At 33.7% G+C, this 25,524-nt stretch overlaps 1 protein-coding gene across 1 annotated transcript in view; it reads left to right on the forward strand.

The window, feature by feature from the left end:
* Positions 1-25,524, forward strand: part of CNTN5 (contactin 5) — a 1,310,719-nt gene that overhangs the window by 1,148,328 nt on the left and 136,867 nt on the right. The window lies entirely within an intron of this gene.

A 25,524-nucleotide genomic window follows, 5' to 3' on the forward strand; every position in this document is an offset into this window, starting at 1 on the left:
TAAGAAATTGGAAATACTTCATTATGCAAATCTGGTTTCTTTCCCACTTTTATTTACTTGATTAATATTATCAATATTTGCACATTATTTCTTAGATGTTATATTGTTATGTACTAGTGTTACTTAGAGCAGTCTTAACAGTAATTATGATTCAATAAATAAATGAAATAAGTCAGCCTGTCCTACTCCTCAGGAAATAGTAATTTTGGAGATTCTTTAATTCTGCACAGGAATTAAACATGAGCTTAGACAGAGTTTAAACATGTAACCAATAGTCAAAAATACACACCAGCCTTCGATAAGCATTCACAGATATATTCATTTCTTGTCTATCAAGTCCTTTCTTTGTAATATCTATGTGACAACCAACTAAATGAAGTGGGAATCTTTTGAACCAAATCCTATAGTATAGAACACAACAGTGTTCTCAATAAAGAAGTGAAAAAAGACCTCTTTCCCCCACTCTTGTTTAATTAAAGAGCGACATAGTGACAAAGAGAGAGAGAGAAGGATGATGGGACTAGAGTAACAGAAAGAGATTTTGGCTGAAATATCCCTTTTATATGGGCAAAAGAGATAGATCCAAATGCAATTTATGCCTGCAAATCCAATTTAAAATGCTTCTCTATACTTATTAATATCTATTTATTCTTCTCTAAACATTTTGGGAAGCACTAGAAAACCACAGCTGTAGTAAGACTAAATATATATAAAGCTGAGTTTAGATGAACAGGTAATATGATACAGTGAAAGAAGTCCTATACCCAAAGTCAGGAATTTTCTGGGTCAAGTCCCAGCTCAATCCCTAATCAGCTTTGTAACAAAAAGCCAGTCACTTAGCTTTCCTGGGCATTAAACTCATAATGAAGTAAAGTAAATGACTTGCACCAGAAAATTTCTAAGGTTCCCTTCTCACTCTAGAATTTGACAAATTTATATTGGTAGAAGAATAAAGATGAGCTATCTTTGTTGTATTTGCCGATTTGACCAAAATTAAACATTTTCTTCTACATTTATCTTTTCATCCTGATTTACTTTGAAAATAATGGGAGAGAGTATATGTAAGAAATAATTACCAACTGCATTATTTTCATCTAACCAAATAAAATAATTTTAATTATTAATGGTTATGTTAAATGTAAAATATTTAGACCATGTTAAATTAAACTCATTTTCCTCTAATTTGTGACTTTCTTTTTTCCTTTATGTGGGGTTAACAATTCCTTCAAGACTGTGAACAAATAAAACAGAACCAGAAAAATGTGATACAAAAATATCACACTTGAAAACAAAAAATATACCATCAAAAATATATATTCTTAGGATTATCTGTAAACATTCATTTTGGGTGATCAGATGTATAAAGTAAAAATATGTGTAAAATGAAAAATTTTTTTTCCATATAAACATATCCCTTCTTTATTTTAAAATACCAACAGAGAAATTAATCTTCCTGGTAAAATTATATGAATTCTTGTTTCTAGCTCTTAAAAATTACCACTCTGGTTTGATATCATTCTTTTGTAGCAATAAATACCTTTTATCTTTTTCATATGTTTAGGAGTTAATAATACCTGCTGTTTCCCTCTTTATATATATGCTGTTCTTGCCCTTAAGTATTACAAAATTGACTCCTTACTCCATGCAACCCATACAGTTACAAGCCATGTTAAAATTAGGCTCTGGATTATAGAAGTGATAAGACAGTATAGAGTAGAAGAAAAAATAAAGCAAATAATCATACTGAGAAGTGAAAAAATATTTAGCTTTTAGGTAATTTAGCATTCATCACTTTTAGTGTATTCAGAATAATTAATAGAATGTGTATGTACTTTAAAATATTTGGAAGTTTCAAAATTGCAAGGTGTAAAAGAAATCATCTTCCCCTTTCTCTCAATTACCTCAAACACTGATTTGGCCTTGTCTGGCTTCAAGGACATACACTGGAGAAAATTCCATTTTATGACTTTGAGAAGGCAGAAAGAAAAAGAAAAAAACATTCTATTCCCCAAATCATATGTTTTAGAAGGAGAAATGAAAGTGTTATAAAAAAGGGAGATTTGAGAAGGCCTCTGGACTTGTGGGCTATCTTCTGTTTGCAAGGCCAGCTGAAGACTTTGGGAATAAGAGGACAGGACAGAGGTCAGAAGGGAGGTGTTCTATGGCGGACTCTGAGTTTCAAAGGAGAGCCCTTGAAAGGACCTGAGGGGTCTAGGCTAACAGAGCAGAGTAAGAAAGCCAAAAAGACTCAGGGACTCAAGCAGGAAGAGTGTGCCTTTGAGTGGATTAACTACCCTGGGACCTCACCCACCAGTGGGTGATTGAAGAGGGGTAAATCAGAAAAGAAAGGGGGGTATACTTTTTAACATTAACGCTGAGCAGTGTCAACTGAAACAACCAAATCTCTGAGGGGAAAAAGTACCAATGGTGTTGATATTTAGCATCTTGTAGATGACAAAATATAGCTTAATGAAGTTCTTTATTTTTCAACTAATTGTACTGGCGTCTTTTTACATAGTCATTGTTTTTTAGATAAAGCTCTAGACAGATTTTTATGTGTAGCTATCATAACATCTATATACAATGTTACATACACTTTCTTTTTAAATAAAATAGCTTTCAGACTGTATTACAAGATAGTGAGTATATAAACATATAATCTGGTTAAAAAAATAATAGCTATTACTTGAAATTTAAATTAAAACATCTATAATGAAAATGTTTCTATTTCCCTTGCCCCTTTTATTTACTCCATGTTTTACAAATCCAAGAATTTGATTGATTTGAAATGAATACAAATTACTAAAGCCGCTGTTGAAAGAGTCCGAGCAATCCATTAGTACATATATAAACATTTAATCCAATTCACCCAAGTCACTTTTTTGGCAATGATATGAATTAACTAAATGTGGCAAATTAGTGAAGCTATTCTTAAGATTTTAATTTCAGTTCAGCTTTACAAGCTAAGTGCTGTGGAGGATCAAAGTAAAAGACACAGCCCTTCTCCCGTAAGAGAGCACAATTTAAAGGAGAGGCTGCAGGATGAGCTCCTGATCTGCTTTAACAGTGCTGTCAGCAGAGGACCTTGTGCACATGGCTGGCAGGAGGAGTTGGAATTTGAACCTGACCTGGATAGGTAGGATTTTGCCAGATGGCGAGGAGAATAAACTATATCTTAGACAGAGCAAGTAGGTAAAACAAAGACAGACAGAAGAGTTTAGAGCATGTTTCAGGAGTAGTGAGGAACCACTGGCCCTGACAGCACCGTGAGGGCACATACTACACAGTAAGTTAGTATCTCTTGAATAAATTTTTTAAAAAGCAGCAGAGATCTTTTTGTAAAAGGCACTGATTTTCAAGCCATGGAATTGGAATTGTATTTGGAATGTAGCAGGGACTCATGTGATTCAGATTTGTTTTTTTAAGAAGACAATTCAGACGGCTCTAAGGAGCAGGGATTGAACAGTTTGTGGATTTTATATTCATTCTGGTTAAGCAATGAGGAGTTGACTATTACTAGCTTTGGCCTTTAATAACATCCTATATGGTTATGGTTATGCAAATAAGGCATTTGTATTGTGTTTTGATGTAATTGCTTATGTTGGTCAGAGGTCTGCAAGAACCTCTTAATACTCCCAGGATGTCTGGATAGCACCTGAACATGGCCAGGTAGCCCCAAAGCTGCAGTCTTAATGGAGGACTGTAGTGACCCATTGTTTTTCATAGACTTGAAATTCCTAATTGCTCATTAGAGATGTAAGATTTTTTTTATCTTTATAATGTAACTCAAACACTTGTAATCAGGATGGTCTGTTAAAGAAGAATTGCTCTTTCCATTGTGAATTCTCTGAACATGCTAAGTTGTAACTAAATGAACAGCCAAATAAAAGTGCATTATTTGAATGGTCCTTCATATTTACCCAATTCTCTGGTTGTAACAATATAACCAGGAAGACATAATAGGGATATTTGACCCCATTTTTTGAATGAGGAAACTAAAACATAAGACTTTTCTAAGCCACATGAATATTAAATTAGGGTGACAAGATTAAATACTGTGTAATTTTTTAAAACTACATTATTTATTGGTTCTTCTTTATAAAGCTTACCTTTCCCATATTCATTAATCATATGTGATCATCCCTTGTCTATAAACTGTGGGAAATAAAAATAAAAGGATGATTTGGTTTTAGTCTTTAAGAAATATAAAGATAACATAGAATATTAAGTAATTCAAGAAAAATATGACTGTAAAAATTTACTATTTTTTTATTACAGCCAAATATTCTTGGAGGCCAGAAAAGAAACAGATTAATGTGAATTTTTATCACTTTGGAGGAAAACAAGTAAAAGAATTAATTGAGCACCTACTATATGCCAAGTACTAAGCTAAAAAAAAAATATATATATATATATATAATACATATATATTATATGCAGACACACACACAATAGCTTATCAATTCCTCATAACAATTATATGAAGTAATATTATTTGAGGAGTAGGTGCTACCTGACCTAGACCTCATTAGGGTAGGAAAAGAAGAAAGAGAAATGCAACCTAAGATGGGAAAAGATATTGTATCTCAGGGCTGTGAGGAATATTGGAGATTATAGGGTTTGTCCTAAATTGATACTCCATCAGTAGTTTATTAGTGTCTGCTGGAACATTTTTAGTGATGAGGAACTCACTCCTATGAAGTAGTCCACTCCATTATTAACCAGATCTGAATGTCAGAGTGTTGAAAAATAGGAGTAAATACGATAATCTGTATATCAAGCATAGGAATCATAAAGGAACATACCTGATTCATATTCATGGTTTTTGTGGAATATTAGATACGTAAAAAGGGACCTGAATACAAATTCTTTAATGTTGTAAGGATTTTACATTAGCTGAATAGTTCTAGCCTATGTCAATCTTCCTATTATGGTTACTCCTATTCCTAGCTTATCTTCTTGGGAATTAACCTCTATTTCCTAAGCATTGTAAAAGTCTCAGAATGGAAGACAGTAAGTGCTCAACTGGTACCTTTCTCTTTCCTGATGGATCAATGTTAATGTTGTAAAAATGAATGAAATCATCAGACACACTGCCAGGGCTTGCTAAGACACAAAGTTCTGAGGACCTCTCAAACATTGGCTGCATCCTCTTCTTCATCATATTAGCAGGTATAAATCATGAAGGCCTTTGTAACTAATCAGGGTATGTATGAAAGGGCAGAAGATCAGTAACTCTATCAAAGGCACACATTTTCTTCGGCTCATTCTACTCACTACTAATATTTGTACTTTCAAGTAGTATGTCCTCCTGGGCTCTGAGCCCTAGCTTCTCCCTGCCTGACAAAGGGCTAGTCCTTCCTCATCACTTGATTACTTGCCTCCTGGATCTTTGTGTTGCTGTGAATCCCAGCATCCTGGTAATCCACCAGCTTTCTATTCTCGGCTGTAAACATTTGACTGGCACGTATTTGCTTTATGACTTCTTTCTTAATCTTTCATCTAAATTAACAAAAGAAGTCACTTTGTCATTTTAATAAGACAGAATAATCACTAATCAAATCTTGGTCTCTAAGAAGGAGAGAGATTATTCTTAAAGGCCTTAGAATTTTCAGACCATTCTAGGAAAATATACCACACCATTCTCCCTGTTCGTCTGTGCAGAGAAAAATTCCTCCACACACTCACTATCCTTTCAAAGTAGTAGTAGTTCCCATACCAAAAAAAGAATGTCCATCTTTTTTAGTATGTGTATATGTGCCATATAGTCCTATGAACATAAACAGAATATGCCATTAAAATCTATTATTCTATAATAGTTTATATAGTCATGAAACAAGCTAAACTGTGGGATCCCTAAAAGCAGAAGCTAATAAGCTGTTTTATTTTTTATTACTTTGCACTATGGATGTCCACAGAATAGCCACTCAGTCAATCTTGGCTGAATGAAAAAATAATTTGATGTAAAGCACTTTTTCAGCTTAGCCAACTATTGCTTTATTTCAGAGATTTTTTAATATAGTTAAATACTGCATAAAATGCTGTTAAATCCTGTTATTATAACAGAATAGTTTATTTCCTTGCTTTTTCATTTTTGACACAAAATTGGATGTTCACTTGAGCAAAATTTAGAACTGAATAAAAGGTGACTCTCTTTGTGACCTCTACGACAGTTGATTCTTAGAAGACACTTCCTAGGTCCTGGGAATATCATCTGAGTAATCTGTGGGTCACAATACCACCAGGATCGCAGCTGAGTGGTAACACCATGTTGATCATCCACCTCCATTTACTCTGGTTGGCAGGTTGTCCCACAAAGCAAAATTTGAAGTGAGTCTCTTCATAGTTGGTCAAATGCAGCAAAATCAGGTAACGCTTCCACCATCATCACATATAAAAAGACAGCTTTAGCCATCCAAATCACAGGCCTCACTCTGTTCATTTAGATATAGTCCACAAAAACAAACTTCTGGGTGTGGTATTGTGAAGATACAGTGCTTTTTTCTTTAAAGGTTCATTTTTGACAGCTGTTTTATCTTTATGATACATTTTCATAGCATATGGGTGATATGAAAAATTACTGGTTTCTCTTCAATATTTTTTAGTGAAGAACTACAAGTTTACTTTTTTGTTACTGTTTTTCTGACAGAGAGTGAAAAGTGAAATAAAGCTCCTTAAAAGAGAAAGGCAATTTTAGTGTAGGCCATGCCAGGAAAAATCCGATCGATAGCCTGTGTTCTGTGATCTCTGAGGGGATAAAATACCATACTTTCTAGAGATTCTCATCAGAGCCAGATGGGATATTTCAAGTTATTGGATTGGGAAAGGGAGGAATGAGAAATAGAAAACACTCCTTACCTCTTAATAAAATTCGCTTTCCTGGATTGTAAACTCCAGAAATTAAATATGCTATAAGCTCACTACTTCCAGCAATTAAGAAGTGCTTACCTGGGGGAAAAAAAAGTGCTTGACTGTTTAGGACTCCATAATTTTTTCTTTTTGGAAGTGTTGTTTTTCTCTAAAATTATTTTTCCATCCCATGCATGTGTTAACTCAGACTGTATTTCTGTAATATTACATTCTCCTTGGATTGGTTGGGTTTTGGGGGGTTTTGGTTGTTTTTTTTTTTTTAAGATCTTATTTATTTATTTCACAGAGAGAGAGAGCACAAGCAGGGGGAGTGGCAGGCAGAGGGAGAGGGAGAAGAAATAACCAATGTGGGGCTCTATCCCAGGACCCTGAGATCATGACCTGAGCCAAAGGCAGACGCTTAAACGACTGAGCCACTCAAGCACCCCCTGGTTGTTTTCAATCCAACCAAAAGATGAATTTAATCTGGAATAAAGTGCCTGTTTCTTTGGAAATGTGACCATCTGTAGACCCCAATAGGTTTTTGCAACTATGTCATTGATTCAGTGATGTTTATTAAAATAAATTTTCACCTAATTCTAAACCATTTTTGATAATGAATTACTTAGACTTACTAGTTTTTTAACATACATAACAAACTTCTAATATAAATTTTCACACAAAATAACACTCCAAATATTTTGAGTTTCAGTTCAGAATTTCCATTGTATCTATTCATTATTACTCTAAATTTCTATTAATTGTCCTGCAACTGTACATTGATGAGTAATCAATGGATCTTGACTCTGGAACTACTTCCCTGTCCCAATCTAATAATGACTTATTTTTATAATACAGCAAATATATTTATAAATTATATAGGTACTAAGCAGCTTAAAATAAATAAGTAAATAAAAGTCTCTTTAAATCATAAAACTGTAGTTTTCCAGGTGTATCAAATGTTCAAGTCAAATTACTGAAATGAGTACCTAAATTATCATCAAAGCCTAATACTCTTCTTTTCTCAATACTCCAATTTTGCACACAGTGTTTGCTTTTATTTATTTTTTAAGAGGATGCTATTCAAATCTTGACAGTTTTTTAGAATACCTCTGTCTTCCTCTTGTTTTCTTGTATTTATTTCTCTTTCATATTCATATTGATTTGTGGGCCTGCTTAAATGAATAGCATTAGGAAGGCAAACTAATTGTGTCCATTTTAACCATAAGGATACCGTAAGCCATTGTGGCAGATACCCTGGTGTATTGTCCAAAAAGAGATATCTGACCCAAGTTATGCCCCAACTCTCCAATCCATGCCGAAGTGTAAGGATGATGAATGATTAGGGATGGTTATAAAAGATAAGCTGAGACCTTTGCTATGAAGCCATTATAGTTAAACACCCCCTCTGCTCAATTCTACTTTTTTCATTTTTTTCCACAAATGCTGATGCCAAAGTCATTCCTTACTGAAGTCTCCATCTCAGAGACTGTTCTCTGAAATCCTGACCTGAGACGCCATAACGGCAAATGCCACCACTGAGAAAGCACTGGAAACAGAGATGACTAATAATAAAACTAATTATAATAGCTCTCATCCACTGAATTCCTACAAGAAAGCTGGCAGCATGCTAAATTTTTCAGATGTTATTTCATTTACTTCTCACAAATACCCTGTGATGTAGGAATTGGTTTTGTTTTTATTTGTGGTTTTGTTTTTCACAAAAGAAGAAAAGGGATATAATATTTTAAATTTCCTACTTTCTCAGTAAGGTTAGTGTTAAATTATAGTAAATATCCTTCATTTGATTTAAAATTTGTGGGTCAGTTATTTTCATTGCTGGGAATATTTGTTTATATTAATCTAAAATCGTTCACTCCTATAAAGTTTATACTATGATTATGTGGCTGCATTTATACTATGCAATTTTTTCCCCTAATATTTGTAAACTTTACCGTCATGAGCTATCGCCTGTAACTTTGCCAAAAATATGTTCTGTTATGTATATTTTTAAAGGCAAACCTATAAATCAGACTCTTTAATGTTTAACTAATCATTTCAGAATAAAATTGAAGCAGTTTCGTTATCCAATTAAGACCTGGGCTAAAATATATAAATTGACTTTTACATCATGAAGAGAACTTTTATCTTTCCTCTTGTATATGTATTATTTCATTCAATTCATACAACAACATTGTGAGTCAAGCAAGTAATATATGAATAAAGCACTGAGCCCCAGGAAGGGTGAGAGTTGAGTGGCCTCACTGCTGAGATTCTGGGCAACACGGTCACATTTATGACACAGCCACCATTATCATTTAAGCTTCTTTGAGCTTAAAACTTCATTGCCATGAATGCTGTTCCAAATATGGTTTGATGTTTCAAAACAAAGATATGAAGAATGAAAACTATCTGTAATTCTTCACTGTGTCATTTTGAAAATTGAAGACATAAAGAGATTGTTTCTTCTCTATAGTTTTACCTCTTTAGCTGGGCAACTCAGGCTATTTTTACCTTACTTATTAGACTACTATTAAAACATTAAAATCATATGTTCTGTTCTGCCCAGATCAAATCACCAAATTGTTAAAAAAAAAAAAATCCTCTTACAAAAGATGAAATGAAAAACATCTTAAAATATCCTCCCATACTTGCCTCTTCAGATGTTCTATGGGTGTGTTTTCCCATTAAACTCACTCTTCTGGCTGCTGTAATTGTATCATTTTATAGTGTATGAACCCAGTTTTATCAATTTCTCCTTTTAGTCTTTTGAACATTCTCTCAAAATGGATTTGAGATGCATTATGTTACATTTACTGCTGAAGATGAGGCAAAGAATGTAGAGTACAAAGGTCACAACAATTCTTCCGAAGAAATTATCTTAGAGAATAAATAAATATTTGTAGATTTGCTAAAGGGATCAGCAAAGGTAGGAGTAGATGAACTAAAGACCAGCCATTAAGAGTAGGTCACTTAGAAACAAATGTCAACTATACTATGTAAATCTAAATCTTTTTTTATTATTGTTAATCAAAGAAAGTTTCTAACTTCTATTAAAGTTATAAAGAACATAAGTTATCAATAGTTTTATTCATTTTGCTTCACGTGAAAATTTAAGTATTTTTGATATTGTGCTAAATGTAATTGGACTTTTTTTGGAAATAACCACAGGAGTTGGTAATAAAAGAGAAATACACAATGGATTCTAGTTATCATGTTGAAGCAACACTGATACCTTTTATAAGTTTTCTGTTATTTTTAAAAAGTACCCTACATGTATCTATGAATCCAGGAGATATAATTTAACCTGCAGAAGGATGAAATACATAGTATAATAAGGCCCTTGATATTAGAATTTTTAGCATTGAGGAATAATATATAAAAGAAGATTATTCTTTTTAGTTTTTGAAAGCCTTAGTAAATAAAAGACTCTCTTTATTCTCTAATACCACATAAGGTTTAGGATTTTTATAAGCAAACATGGTTCAGTTTACATTTTGAAACACTATTGATATGTAAGTATTGTGTTTTAAACTGACTTCTATATTATTTCTCAAAGTGATTTTCAAAGAGGTGGTTTTTGAGAGGCCATTATTTTCAAGACATCTTTGAAATTCCACCTTTATTTTACAATTTCTCTTTCTGCATCTGTTTTGTATTAAATTCTAAAGCATGCCTAAGTATTATGATGTGTTTAGCTTTTAGCTTTTCAAAATCCTCTAGTTTCTTTCATGCACTATTTTTATCATATTACAATACAAAAGTGAACTTTACGAGTCTAGAATTAATAACTCAGTAGATAGCCTCTCAAAGATATTTTCTATCTTGTAAATGGAGGAAGAGGAAATTTTGGAGATAACTATTGGGCTATTATTACTCACTTCCTTTCTTCATTTGACATTCCTCACATAAAAGAAATGGAAAAGATCAACTTAGAGAATTTGGAAATCACAACGCCTTTAGCAAAGAATTAATGGCTCTATAAAGTATTTTATCAGTGTACAGTAGGTGAATTTTGAATTTATCTCAGTTCCACAAAGATTTATTAAGCACCCATACACTAGGCACCTGTCCAGGAACAGAGGGTTCTGTAGTAATCAATTACAAACATATTATGGGAAGTATATGAATACAACTGAGCTAGAGCACTGCCTTTCAGGAAAATAGTCTTAACAGAGAAGCAGGTGTATAAACTGATATGTGGCAAGAGCAACAGAAGAAGTATGTTTAGGGAATTCAGTCCAACTTACACATCATCCAACCTGTGGAAGCAAAGAGACTTTGTAAACTAAATAATACCTGAACTTAGTCTTTTTTTTTTTAAGATTTTATTTATTTATTTCAGAGAGAGAGAGAGAGAGAGAGAGTGAGGAGAGGGGCAGAGGGAGAGGGAGAAACAGACTCCCCACTGAGCAGGGAGCCTAACCTAGTCTTACAAGGAGAATAGGAAGTATTACAGGAAAAGTAGGGAGAAAAAGCAGAGGGGAGAAGACATTCCAGGTAGGGACTGAGCATGAGGAAAATATGAAAGATACTGAGGTTTTGTATACCAAATCCTAGTAACGAGTGGTGATCTTACAGTTAAAGCAAACCTCATCTAATATATTAATATAGAAATTTCATTTTTTAAAAAAGCTGCTCATATCCCCTTTGAAAGTTAAATAAATGGTGATGATCGTTCTTGGTTCCAATTAAAACAAGTTACATATTCCTAGTAAAAGTAAAGGTGCCAGATTTTTCCAAATTAAATCCAGGGATAAATTGTATGTTTCTTAGCATAAGTGTATGTGTTTTACATAAATTTACATGTTGCTTGAAGCTTTCTATGGAGTATATAAAAAAGAAATTAACTATTGCAATGTTAAGATCCAATATTCAGGGTCATTGAGATAATTCCTGAGAAGAAGTGGTTTTTTTAAAGCAGGCTGCTTGTTATTCTAGAGGCAATTATAAAAATACAAAACAGCTAAGGAAAACAGGCTAAAATCAGAATTTCTGCTTCCATCCACATTTATTCCTTTACTAAATTATATATTTTTGAAGACAGGAATCAAATCTATCTTGCTATCCATTTTTGAGCAGCTGGTATCATGCCTGGCAGATTATTTGCTAAATATTTGTTAAATTAGTTATTATATAAACAACTATAATTTTATACTCATATATAGTGACTTTCTCATTTCCCTCCTCATCTGTTAAACTACCATACCAAAAAAAAAAAAAAAAAAGGAATATACCAATATCAGGAAAAATTTTAGTACATTTTTTCACTTTACAAAAACTTAATGGTTACCTGCAATGTGTATAGCACTACATTAGGACAGGAAACATATGGTTCAGTAAAATGTGATCTCTTTTAGAACTCTAATTGAAACAGATTTTTAAATAACTGTTTAATGTGATAAGTGTTATAGTATTGAGACATTGCGTTGTTGAAGGAGGTAAACTATGGAAGGGAAATTTGAATTATTAACCAATTATTGGCAGAAAGACTTAATTAATGTTAATTGAATTTATTACTAAGTATATAACTAAAGTTTATTCAATCAACTAGTATAAGGTAAGATAATAATCTAACTGATAATTTCTAAATTACCTTAAAATCAAACTTTTTTCATAATATACCTTACACATCTGCAAAACCAAAAGAATTAACTATCTTGAAGCAAAATTAGCTAAAATAATTTAGACTGTATTAACATGTGAAGATACAACATTGTACTAAACAATTCAAGGATTTCATATTACTAAGACTAACTGAAACTATAAAATATTTTTATCCTTTTTAACTGCTGATAGCCCCACAAATAAAGAAAGCAAATTGACAAATTTGTTTTAAAATACTTACTAAATATAGTAATCGTATTTTACACAAGCATTTCTGAAATCTGTAGTCTAATTGCCATTATCTATCATATAAGTAGTTAGGAAAACTGAAAGAGTGGCTTTCCTGAAGTAAGAGACCTGTGACATACTTTGCTCACTGTCCATCATATCCGTATTGACTCTGAGCAGGCTACTGCAATGTCTTTAGTGTTTAAAATAAATGTAGCTAGTGATAGAGATGCAAGCATTTCAATAAGATCTTTCTATTTGTCTTTAAGAGTAATCAGGCAAAAGACATTAAAAATCAATTTTTCTTAGCTTTTTTTTGGGGGGGGTGTTGTCCGAATTGGGGGTGCAGTGTGCGGGGTATGTTGTCTCATACCAAAATTCTGACTGGAATAATCCTTTGGGGTGTGTGTGTGTTTTATATATTTTAGATAATTGATACATAAATACCTTTAGAGAATATTTCACAGTTTAAATATCAATGAATACTTTTTGTACACATCTCCTTTTGTTTCCTGTGAATAACTATAGGAAAGTAATTAAGGAGTAGTTATCCTAAATATACAGAGGTGAACATTAAACAAACATAGTTTGTATTAGTTAGTTTTACTGCAAAACAAATCACTCAAAAACCTAGTGACTTCAAACCATCATTTAGTTAGCTCATGATTTTATAGATTAGCAATTTGGGCTGAGCTCATGGTTCCAGAAAGAATCATTCATGCATCAGTAGTCAGCTGCTAGTCAACTTTGAGGCACTAATGTTAATGCGTCAGCTGGTACTGGCATGATCACAGGGGCAAATGGGCCACATGTTTCTTATCATCCAATAGACTAGCCCAGGCTTGTTCACATTGAGGTCTCACAGTTCCAAGGTCCAAGAGCAGAAGCATCATGATCTCTTAGGCCTAGGCTCAGGACTTGTTCAATGTCACTTCTACCACATTTTATTATAAGGCCATACCAGACTCAAAGGGTAAGGAAGCAAAGTCCTGCTGGGAAGAACTGCCAAGTATTGCAGGCATTTTTGCAATCTACCACCAACAGTCCTCTGGCCATGATTTTTTTACATTTTTCAACTTGCAACCCCCTTCCCAGGATCCACAAAAGTCTCATTCAATTACAGTTCTAATTTGTTTTATTAGCTTTGGCTGCAAAAAGAATTTCACAAAATTTATGACCCAATTTTATGGATTGGTAATTTGTGTTGGGCTTGGTTGTTTTTTCTGCTCTTCTCATGAGGTCTTGTATATGCATCTGCAGTCAGCTATCAGGTCAACTAGGAGTTGTCTGAGGGGAAGACAGCTAAAATATTACATCTCTGCTCTAAAGTGGTCTCCCACCCTATAGCAGGCCAGCCCAGGTTATGCCACATGGTTGTTATAGTTCAAAATAGCAATCTCCAGTGCACATGCACATTGCAAGCATCTGTTCGTTCCATGTTTGCTGATGTCTCATTGACTAATGCAAATCACTTCATGAGTGAGTATGGGAGGGGGTTGCCTAGGGGTGTAGATCCAAGAAGGCATGAAAAACTTCGGGGCCATTACTACAACAGTCTACCACACAGTTTAAACACTTATCGGGGCCAAATGATCCTTAACTTCAACTAACAGTATCCTTTTTAAGACGAAACTAAAAGCTAGATTATACATGTGGTATTATGTAGGGGAAAAATGAGCATTAGGAAACATAATCATTTGCACAACACTAAGGTAACATATGCTGTCACTACCAACACAAACTATATCAACTGCTCTGACTATGTAGTCCCTATCTGAATTGATTCTTTTTTGTTGAATTAAGTTAAGCCAGTCAAAGTGCTTGATTTGGCTATATAAAGTCATTTTTCTACTTTATATGGCTTATGTACTCTTTTTTTAAAATATTAGGAAATTTGAACACTTTACCTGTTAGCAGAAAATTGGCAACAGTTAGAAAAAAAGAAAATAACAGAGAAATAGTAGTTGCTTAATTAAAAAGGAATTAATTGGTATTTCAGAAAAATAGCATGTTCTGAAGATAATTATAATATTTGCTACCTTATCTATCCTAAAATAATCCATGATAAATGTCTCTTCCAAAAATTGGTTGCAGTGACTTTTGTGCTTTAGTTATATTTTGATAAGAACAAAAGCATATATATTATTAATATATGCTGAAAAGATTACAAATATATCTAAAAAGAGGAACATACTGAATATTCCAAACCCAAAATAAATTCATAGGCTGTTTTCGCCAACATTTCCAGTTGTTTCTCATTAACGAATGGTTGGTATCATAATTTTTGTTATCACTGATTTTGCTACAGCTTAAACTGTTGAAGAGAATGGAAATATTTATAAAACTGCTCACAATCTAGATTTAATGATAAGCTTATCCTATAAAGCTATGATAACAGTAGACTAATCCAAGGAAAATAGTAAAGGTGAAAAAATTAACTAGTTCAACTTCATATAATTTTCAAGTTAGACATTCAATAATTCTGTTTCATATGAAATATATCAATATGGAACTTCCAAAATATATTTGAAGATAAAAAACAAAGATGACTAAGGTATATTAAGACATACAAAACCTGACAAATATATAATTAGTATAGTGCACATTAGGTGATTTTGTTGAAGTTCTACTCAAAGGTAAAAGTTCCTTCTGTGAACATAATGGCAGAAAATTAACTTTCCATGAGGTTGATTTTTAGGTGGTAACACTAAAGAATATCATGAATACCATCAAAGTCCTTCAGGAATTTCTTATCTAGTAATGATTATAATCTCAATATATGAAATCAAAAGGACTTGAAAAATAAATTCAACTGTGTGGCTTAATATAGCAGAAGATCATTCAAAAATAGGTTGTGTATGGGTCTGCATAAAAATCCCATTTGCAGCCAAAATAAATTTAAAGAAATATAACTGAATATTTCTAGGTGGTTGACACAAAGTACAATGTTCTTGACCAAGTCAAAAATAAAGATTAACTCTATCAGCTTGGAACACCCTAGTGACAGTAAGCTCTAGTCAAATCTGAAGATCTGAAAAACAGTTATAAAATGTCATCTTCCATGTGTCTAGAAGTTCTTAATCAGCCATTGAGCTCTCACCTAGCATCATAAATTTTACATTTACTATGTCATCTATGCTACCCACCAGTAGTTCTTTTTTTTTTTAAGATTTTATTTATTTATTTGAGACAGAGAGCGCACAACAGGAGGAGGGGCAGAGGGAGAGGGAGAAGCAGACTCCCCGCTGAGCAAGGAGCCCAATATGGGACTCTATCCTAGGACCCTTGAGATCATGACCTGAGCCCAAGACAGCTGCTTAACCGACTGAGCCACCCAAGTGCCCCCCCCATTATTTCTTAATGTTAAAAGTAAGAATAGGCTTTTGAGGTTTTAATGCAGTTGCCAGCATTTACACAATTATGCTGGATTGAGCAGCATGGAGAGCAGATAATAACAAGACAACATTGAAGCAGGTTCCCCAAAATTAACTAAAATATGACCTTTGCAAAGATGCTTTAAAAGAATATATGGAGAGCAATATATCACATGAAGACAAACATAACACAGCTATAGATGCTAACATACAACCATAGTGCTAGACCAGTCTGACGTTTAGCAAAAGAAAATATGAAGAGTCTGTTAACAGATGCCTCAAGAAGGCATACCTAGTTAAGCCTGTAAATATCCTAATATTATACTTTTTATATTTTCCTCTGTCCTACTGTAATCCTAGACAAATTATATATGTAAAGGAATATTTTTCTTTATTTTTTAAATTGAAACATATTTTAAATACTTGTTCTGTGTCTCATTACTCTTATTCAAAAATGCTGAAAATTCTTCATATTACTTGATATATCTCTAAATCATTCTTTTCAATGGGTATATTATAGACCATGGTATGAGTATACCTCAATTTATTTAGCCATTTCCTTATTAATAAATATTAACTTTGTTTTCTGTTTTGAGACATTTATGAAGAATGATACAGAAAACATCTCTAAACCTCTGTATCTATGTGTATTAACAATTTCCTTTCTATGGCATAGATTTCCAGGAATGGATTGCAGGGTTCAAGAATAAATAATTTGTATTTTAAATAAATGCTGACAGAATTTTCACAGTAATGATAGAGTTTTAAATTATGCTACTTAGTGACATCATTATATAGTAAAAGTTTGCTAAATCAGGTTGGGAGAAGGTTTCAAGCGTTTTTGATGTGGGCCCAGCTTTGTCCCTACTTAGCTGTATTACTCTGGATGAGTATTGCCACCTCTCCGAGTGCTCATCTTCAAAGTGAAAAAGTTAGAGTCAATGACTCCTAATGTTCTACCTAATTTTAAAGTTCTATGATTTTCAGACTAAAATCCAGAAAAGTCTCCAGATATGGTATCCAATAACATGAAATCATGTTTAAAAATTTTAATGTGCACTAACCATTTGTTCAGGAAGGAACATTGACACCTTCAAAAATCACATTTCTCTATTAAATATTGCATACCTACTCAATTAATGGAAGATATCTCAAAGTCTCCTGATGTTCTTAGAATTGGACAAATACCTATACTGAAAGAGTTCCAAAATGGAAAAATAATCTCAAATCAGAATTCTTCCCTATGGCTTAAAATATATTTATATATGTAGTACCTTGATAAATAACAAAAGTTTCCTCTAAAGCTAAATAAAGATTTCCCCTAACAGCAACAATAATCTTAGAAAATGGAACAATGTCCTTTTTTCTGGAGATGAGATCAGCATGCCTTATTTTTTATAACCAGCATACACACACACACACACACACACACACACACACACATTCCACATATAATGAAAAATTCAAGCCCTACTAATGTGAAATCTTAGGACAAAACATATATGTATATATGATTATTGGTGTTGTTATCAATTCAAAGATGTGCAGCTTTGAAAAGTCTTGTAAGTATTCCTTGAAATATCAGAAGCTGTATTACATAGTTAAAGAAGAGTGATAAGTGGTAGAATGCGATGATTTTTAGGATTTTGAGTAAACTCTGATTTTTATGTGTTAAATAATCGGTGAATTCTCATTCATAAAATTGCAAATCCTTGTTATTAAAAATGAGTTTTCTGCCATAAAATGTCTTGACTAGCTTTCAAAATGTCAGTCGAATTTGACGGAGAGTCCTTGACCTTGAACTTTTCATAGTTGGCTTTTGATTGACATATTTATTCAATTTGACCTTTTCTTTTAATGGAACTATTCTTCTGTTTGAATCTTCATTAGAAGATTGCTGTTGTAGCTCACAATCTAAGCAATAGTTTGAATAGTTAGTCTTTTCTGACATTGATGTGTTTAAATTCCCTAAATTCTAAGTATTTTTGATGTTGATGAGAATCTTCATGACTGCGAAAGACAGTGCTTAAATGGATGCTGTGACCCAAATTACCTCTTTTACAGTGTAGTGCTTTTCAGTCAGAAACTTGTTCCTAAACATTAGTAACTATCAAATTAAGCTAGGAAAAGAATAGTTGTTCATGAAGCCAATAGTTGAAATAATACAGCTACTTGTTTAAGATTGTACTTGTTAAAATATTTACTAATATTGCAAATAAAATGTGAATACCTGAAAAACTTGAATTTGGAAGGAAAACTTGAAATAGCTATGTATTTAACTGGCAAATTCATCTTTAGAAATTCTTATATAAAATTAATTATTCCATTTGGTTTATTATGTTTTTGCAAAAAGGTTAGGTATAAAAGTTTCTCCACTATTCTTGCTCACTTTTTCTTTCAAACTGTCAATACATTCCATGGCAATGATTCCATAACAAACCATATTTTTTCCATATATGTGAAGAGGCTTTTATGTGCCAGACACTGTGCAGACACTGGGTATAGCAATGAACTGAATATCATCTTTATTTATCATCTTTATAAGAATGAATTCCAATTATGGGTGATAGTCACAAGACCAAAATATAGTTAAAAATGCCTTTAGGGTGATATTTACTCAGTGGATACAAAGGCCTTTTCTTTTTTCAGTCCATTTATAGCTTAAGTAGATGAAACAAGAAATAAGTTTATTCTTCAACCCAGCAATTTCTGGGTTGGAAATATTTCCTCTAACTTCTCCTGAGGATGGTCTTTTTTTTTTTTTTTCTTTTCTTTTTTTTTTTTTTTAGCTGAAGTCACAGATAACTAAAAGAAGCCAGTCAGTTAACACTTTCAATACTCATTTTCCCTATAAATCTCCTTAATGCAATCCATAATTTCGTTAGGAACCTTTTTGTATCTTACACATTACCACAGGCAAGGCTTTTGCTAATTTTTGTGCCAGTTCATAACTCAGATACCTTTGTTCCGGCCTCCTATTGCAATCTCCTCAATGTTTTCCCCACCTCCATTAAATTTCTTTGGGTTCTTCCCTGTCTTGGACTGGGGGTCTGGTCACTGTGGAAAAAGATTCTGGTATAAACAAAAGGCCTTATACCCACACACTTGCGATCTTTACCCTGGAACATATGTTATTTTTAGCACCCTGGACTGATGCTTGCCAAGGCCATTTCTTACTTTGCTAGTCCATTACCATTTGGTGAGACTGGAGATGAGAAGTAGTTTTGTTTTTGAATCTAGAGTTCTGGCTCCTTCAGATTTCCTCAGAATTCTGCTTCAGAAATGAGTGATTCTTTCTTTTAATCTCATTTTTCTATTTTCATACTCTGTTTTATATAGCTGAAAGAAACCTGTTGGTACTTTTAATTTTCTTCCTAAAAATATCTCCTTAAGCAAATTCAAAGTTTGTTCACTGTGAAAAACGTGTTGTTCACATTACCTCAGGTGACTGTATTGCCAAACTTTTCCAGCACTGCATGAAGCTTCATCTTTTCTTCAATATCCTATAACAGTTTCCTCACTGTTTCTCAGGTTTTTATCAATAGTCTCCTTGAGATCCTTCCAGCTATCATTAATACTGTCCTCTTGGCCTCTGAAAATAACCCCAAAGCCAATGCCACATGTTTAGACTTGAGTTACAGCAAGCAGCACCATTATTTTATGGTTATTCACTGCTGTACAACAAGGCACTCCAAAACTTAGTGTTACGAAATGACAACTATTTTGTGCTGCTTACAATTTTGTGGGTCAGGATATCAGGCATTTGCTGATATTTAACAGCAAGGATGGCCTGAACCCCAGGATGGCTTGAATCTGTTCCACAATGGCTGAGCCTTCAGCTAGGGTAGGCAAGTGGCTGGAGATGGCCTGCATGGGACAGTAAGTACTATGTGCCTTAAGCCTCCATTCTGGCTGTTAGATGGATTCCCAATTCTGCCAGGGCTAGAATGCCCAAGATGATTTTTTTGCTCACTAGTCTAGTCTGGCTAGAATGGTTAAAACTTGGAATTTCTGGACTTCTTTCTTTCTCCATGAAGTCTTTCCACATAAATAGCTTAGCCTTTTTTTATGGGATGACAACATCAGGAGAGTCTGACTTTTTAAATGAGAGCTGGCTTTCCCCAAGAAAAAAATGTTCCAGGGGGCCTAGGAAGAAGCTGCAAGTCTTCTTATGATATAGCCACAGAACTTCCAAGATATCATTTCTGCCATATTCTATTAATCAAAAAGCCACTGAGACCAGTCCAGATTCAGGGACTAGGAAATTAGACTTTACTTCTCAATAGAACAAGTAGAAAAATCTATGTGGACATTTTTATTCTACCACAGTAAAGTTACAGAGGCTACGTCCTAGGCCTAATAAGTTGTTTGAGCAACCTTACATGCAAAAAGTGTCACCACAAAGCATAGTAACCACTGTAGTATAAAATAGATTGTAAGAGATTTGCCACAGTATGGTATTATGGTTAGCCATAATAAAATAGTGTGGGTCTCACCATTGACTTGGTGCAAATTTTAAATACCTCTTAGTGCAATGTCTTGCTGAAAAGGAAAAGGGATAACTAATAGGAAAGGATAAACACTAGCAGGGAAGAAGTGAAGGGAATCTCAAGATACTAAATTTAATTCATATATGGAGCATTAAAACTCCATTCCAATTATTGGCAGATTTTGTACTGTAAAGAGTGGTTGGGGATCAAAAGGCAGGGATAGAATCCATGCCCCAGAAGGAGTAATAATTAAGATCATAAACAAATGGGTCATTAACCAATGACAGGGAAAAGAGAGAAACAGAAGCAGTAGATTAGAGCAGGTAGATCTCTTCTGGTTTAGTCTTCTAGACTCTGCATCAACCTCCCTGGCCTCCCCAATCATGTCAGAGACCCAGGATGATAAACTGCTTGAATCTAAGTGACCCAAGTAAAACAAAGACATGCAAATAAAGTGGCCTCATTCCAGACTCATTCCTAAAGTTCTGTGTGAAAATCAATGAAACACAGAGTGGTCTACCATATGCCCGACACTTTAGGACTTTATAACAATACCAGATCAGTACTAGTCCAAACTGATGAGTGAGATGAGAGCTACTATATTCTGTATGCCTGGGCTTTGCTGATTTCAGGGAAGAAATAAAAATCCCATAGAGAGTTGTCTGATCACTCTTTTTCCATAGCCAGAATGGGACTAGACTTGCATGCAGATATTGACTGTACTGCAATGTAAAATCAGTAGCAGAATAAAACTCGTTTTATTCTGGAAACCTGTATATGATGGTGTAACAAAATAGTGTTGACCTTAAAGGATAAATTGAGAATATTATGAGCCTAGAAAAAAGAGAACAGAAACATTGATGTATCAGTAAACTATCGATCCACCTAATTATGTACTTAGGTTAGGAAGTCAAGTTTAGTCAATTCTCCTTCAACTAAAGACGTGTCACTATAAACTGCCCATGACTTTTTTTTTTTTTGTCATTGTGGGTCACATATTGAAGATTCTCTTGATGCCGAATTAACAGTCAGAGAAAAGGTGAATAATTCCAGGAACAAATGAGGTTGATGGGTCATGTGTATTATCAGAAAGGTGATTCTGATATTTTGAAGGGAGATATAGCATTTCATGTCTAGATATGGCAGATGAAAGACCATCATAAAAGAATGAGCTCTTAGAATAATTCTGTGGTTTATTTAGAAAACTAATTTCTAATTGTTTCATGGTTATTACTATACATTGAAACCATTTTATTTTGACACACTTGCCAAATTTTGCTTTAATACTGGTAAATCAAATTACCTACAGTCTAAGCAGAATAAGGATTAGTTTTACAGGTGGAATAGTAGAATAAAAGAACTCTTGATGAGAGTCATCAGGTGCCCAAGTCTCTTCTATTTCCTTACTTAACTTGCCCTTGAGCAAGTCACCTACACCTTTTAGCCCTCAGTTTTCTCAACTGATGTAGGAATTGATTAACCGATGATTTGTTAACTGTCTTCCACTCTAAAATCAATATATTATGCAGCGATTTTTTAAAAAGATTTTATTTATTTATTCGAGAGAGAGAGAGCAGGGGGAGCAGCAGAGGGATAAGGACAAGCAGACTCTGTGCTGAGTGTGGAGCCTGATGAGGGGCTTGATCCCACGACCCAGAGATCATGACCTGAGCCAAAATCAAGAGTCAGATGCTCAATGGACTGAGCCACCGAGACACCCTGCAGTGATTTTTTTACACTACTTACTACTTTAATGTATCACATTATATTATAGCTAGTTGTCTACTGTTCACATTGCATTGTGAGTTTCTCAAAGGTATAATTTATTTCTTATCTTACAGCCTGTGCAGCTCAGATATGTCAGGTTTTATCTCTTGTAACAACTCCAGTCAACTGAAGCTCTGTGTTGAGCAGAAAGCATAGGTTGGGTCAAAGCTATGAGTAAAGAAGGGTATAATTTCAAAGGTGCCAAGTGTTTGCAATTTCCTGTTTAGACAAAATAGATACTCTAACAAATGATAAGTGAATGAATGAATAATTTTATAATGGTACATGTGCCATGAGTTCTCATAAAATAAAATATGTAGCTATTATAAAGTTTTATTATTCTGGAGCTTTCCTAGTGGTCATGCCATTGCTAGTTGTTTACAAAGCACATATTAATGCATGAATGAACAAAATTTTTTCCAGACTAGTTCTATCATCTGAATGTAATGTCAATGAGAGGTAATTTAAGAAGCATAAGCTCAGTGAAAGATAGTTAAGATTATTCCATTACTAGACAATGGTGTAATTTACTCTAAAAAAAAACCATTCATTTTCTATCTTGATTATTAACATCTTTTTACATCACTGTATTTTTAACAAGACTTAAGAAGATGTAATCTCTTCTATTTCTGTTTTTTATGCCAACATGCATTGAGAAAAACCTCAAGTCAATATAGAATAGAAAAGAAGATATAAGGATAGCTGGGTAGCTTAGAAGGTAAGAGCATGCAACTCTTGTTCTCAGGATTGTGAGTTTGACCCCCATAATGGGGGTAGAATTTACATAATTTTTTTTATTTTTTGGAAGATTTTATTTATTTATTTATTTATTTATTTATTTATTTATTTGAGAGAGAGATAATGAGATGAGCGAGGGGAGGTGGGAGAGAGAATCCCAAGCAGACTCCTCGCTCAGTACGGAGCCCCATGCAGGGCTCAATCTCATGACCCTGAGATCATGACTCAAGTCAAACACTCAACCAATTGAGCCATCCAGGCACCCCAGAGTTTACGTTCTTAAAAAAAAATAAGATTTAAACAAGAGACAGAATTTGGAGACTTTGGCAGGTCACTGAGAAACCACTTGAGGAAAGGAGCGGAGAGTACATTTTCCATTACAGTGAGAGACAAGGTAGGTTGAGTTCAGCCTTAAATACTCATTAAGAAGTTGGGCCACCTTGAAGGCAGTAAATAAACATAACCAGCGAAGATTTTGCAATTGTAAATAAAACCAGTTTTAAAGAAGGATGAATCTAACAATGGCATGTGAGATGAGTAAGGGTGAGAAACAGACAGGGATAACATGGAAGATATAAGAAGCTGGTATGAAAGCTACTATTAGAAACCTAAATTTAGATGTCAATGTTCCCAGGATGATTGTTGCAACTATATGAAGCACACAGAAAGAGAAAATATCTTTCTTTGGATCCTGAGTATTGTGCTTATCAGATAGCACACCCATTTATCTCATTCACATTTATTTCAAACCTAGCTGCAGATATGAGAAAAGCTACTCCACACTCTCTTCTTATGTTTTTTCCATCAAACCTGGATTAAACTAGACATTCAAGTGCAGAGTCTATATATGTATAACCCAAAGTTTAGCATGGTCCATAGAAATAAATATCTGTTGAATTAATTAGTGATAATTGCATAAACAATAAAAGAATAGATCAGATATTCTTAACAGGTATATAAGATAAACTTTAGCAACAGTTAGGAAGGAGTTAAGAGTAAGTTCAGGAAAGTATAGACTGATAAACTATATGACCTTGACTATTTCATGCCATTTTTAACTTAGAGGCACTAGATTAGTATAGAAATGACACTGTAGACATTTAGAGCTTGTCTTAGTCTATCAGGGCTGCTGTAACAGAATAGCACGGAATGGGTGGCTTTTGCACAACAGAAAATTTTCTCACAGTTCTTGAGGCTAGGAAGTCCAAAATCAAGGCACTGAGAGATTCAGTGTCTGGTGACAGATGGCCATCTTCCCACTGTGTCTTCACATGATAGAAGGGGTCAGAGAATTCTCTGGGGTATCTTTTATAAAGGCACTACTCCCGTTCATACTATATCTCCCAAACACCTCACCTCCAAATACCATCACATTGGGGATTAGATTTCAATATGTGAATTTGGTGTGGGGGAGTGGGATACACATACAGTCTATAGCAGAGCCCTTTTATCTTGACCATTTATGTTAATCTTAAATAAAGGAATGCCCATTTACCTCACCACAAGGGAAAAGAAAATCAATGCACATATGTTCAGATCAGAGACATTTTTCAAGAATTAAGGAACAAACATACCACCTAAGTCTGACGTCGACTGAAATGTTAAATATCACATTCTCTAGTCCTTTGTATCTACTTGGGAAAGGAGGAACACACGTGATACACATGGCATTTTGTCATTCATTCATTGTTCTTCTTATATGCAATTTTGTCATTGAGGAAATAAGTATGACTTAACATTTTTATTTTTGAATTTGTTATACTAAAATTTAATTGCAATTTGTCTTGTATATTCTTGTTTTGAGCTGCTTTCTAATGTCTAATCTTCATTTTAACCAAGTTAGTGGACTGATCCCATGAATTTATGACTTTGTGCTTATAATACTAAGTGATCAAGCTTGGATATCTGGGTTCATTAAAGAGTTATCAACTTGTTCCTCTTTAACTTATGTCATCAAGTAAAGCTGTTTCTGCATTTTTCTTAGTACTCAAAAGTACATTATTAGAATGTGTGTTGGAAATTAAATACCAAGGTCCTAGTAATGGGATATGAGGGCCATTTTTACTTATTTTTAGTCTTCAGTGCATTGTTGGTTGCACTTACTATTTCATCATTATAGACATAAATGTTTTTGTGAAATAGTATTATGTCTAGTATTTTTTTCCAGTAGCAATTAGTTTTTCTATATCAGAGAGTGTGTCCAATTATTTAGGCATGCAAGTTAATATCAGCTTTCTTTAAAAATGTATTAAAACCCATGCCATCATGAATGTAAATCCTTTTATATAAAGGTTTAAAGAAGAAAAAGTTATAAAAAGAAAAATAATGTATATGTATAATATTTTCTTATCATGGTAAGGTAGTTGAAACAAATCATCCTCTGGGAAAAAGAAATACTGTACCAGGGAAATCTTTTAAGTATTCAAGAGTTTATGTCAATAACATTAATCATATCTAATAATCCATGCCTC

This window comes from Ursus arctos, unplaced genomic scaffold, assembly GCF_023065955.2.
Source record: "Ursus arctos isolate Adak ecotype North America unplaced genomic scaffold, UrsArc2.0 scaffold_22, whole genome shotgun sequence".
NCBI classification, from domain to species: Eukaryota; Metazoa; Chordata; class Mammalia; order Carnivora; family Ursidae; genus Ursus; species Ursus arctos.